The following is a 1,369-nucleotide window of genomic DNA, read 5'->3' as shown; positions in this document are numbered from 1 at the left end:
CTATTCTGTAGAGTGTTAGTTCTATTCTGCACAGTGTTAGTTCTATTCTGCACAGTGTTAGTTCTAGTCAACACAGTGTTAGTTCTATCCTATAGAGTGTTAGTTCTATTCTGTAGAGTGTTAGTTCTATTCTGTAGAGTGTTAGTTCTATTCTGTAGCGTGTTAGTTCTATTCTGCAGCGTGTTAGTTCTAATTAATACGGTGTTAGTTAGCCTTCGCATCTCATGTTTGTTTTAATTTCAACTCAAACATGATGTGTTTGCAGCACTCACTCTATGGCTTGGAGGCGAACAATTACGAGCTATATTTGTCATTCATTGAGAAATATACCGCATTCCGTATGGAGCATCTCTTGATCCCTTTGGTCAGGCACGATCATTGGCATCTTGTAGAAGTTGATCTTAAAGATAAAGTCGTCAAGCATTACAACTCCGCTGGGCACGAAGCTTAGATGGAGCCTGTTAATAAAATCATAAACTTCTTTGATTCCCATCATGCTAATTTTATTGAAGATAATGTGCGCAAAATATTTAGATATCAAGCCATCAAATGCGAGCCCATCATGCTAATTTTATTGAAGATAATGTGCGCAAAATATTTAGATATCAAGCCATCAAATGCGAGCAGCAAAGAGGACGGTTAGTTCCGATGTCTATATTGTGTTAATTTGTGTTATAGTATTAGAACGGAACGAAAATGTCTAATGAACTCATTCTATGTTGCAGCTTTGACTGTGGTGTGTTCGTCTACCTCTTTGTAAAATCCATAATTGAAGGACGATCAACATTGCTGGTTAATCCTCCGAACGATATCCCTGAAGCTATGCGAGCAAGACTTGCCGCACAATTATTACTGGCTGGTTTTGAACAAAGACATAAAGAAGAAACAGTGTACAGTGATGAATGATATGTTCATACAAATACAATAATGTATGTATATTTAAGTAATTGAAAATGATTGTTATCAGATGTATTGTTCTATCTGTACCATGTTCGTTCTAGTGATGCTCGTTAGTTCTAACTCATTCAACGTTAGTTCTATTCTGTACCATGCTCGTTAGTTCTATCTCATAGCCAGTTCTAAATTTTTAATTATTTAAGTTATCTTCAGACCTCCAGCTGCTCACTTCTTTTTAAGCGACGGTTCCATCACACTAACATATCACATCATATATTCGCGTGTTCCCAAGTCAGTTAAATAAATTAATTAATTTAAATACCTAATACGAACTTCCATCGATTGTACGGTCACCACCTTTTTTCTTCTACTGGTCCCAGCGTAGGCGCCTCTGCAAACCCCTTCCCCTGCTAAAAACCGCAACCCAGCGTCATCTATTTTCATCGTATACCCTCACAAATGGCTGGGGATC

At 37.5% G+C, this 1,369-nt stretch overlaps 1 long non-coding RNA gene across 1 annotated transcript; it reads left to right on the top strand.

Annotated features, from left to right (window-relative positions):
- The first annotated feature begins 599 nt into the window (after positions 1 to 599).
- On the top strand, positions 600 to 1,000 carry LOC109828698. Its single transcript, XR_002243799.1, has 2 exons — positions 600 to 638; positions 726 to 1,000. It is a non-coding gene; the product is annotated as an uncharacterized LOC109828698 (long non-coding RNA).
- The last annotated feature ends 369 nt before the right edge of the window (positions 1,001 to 1,369 follow it).

This window comes from Asparagus officinalis, unplaced genomic scaffold (genome assembly GCF_001876935.1).
Source record: "Asparagus officinalis unplaced genomic scaffold, Aspof.V1 AsparagusV1_Un3867, whole genome shotgun sequence".
Lineage (NCBI taxonomy): Eukaryota > Viridiplantae > Streptophyta > Magnoliopsida > Asparagales > Asparagaceae > Asparagus > Asparagus officinalis.
Note: the sequence above shows the minus strand (reverse complement) of the source record. Positions and strands in the feature narration are given on the sequence as shown.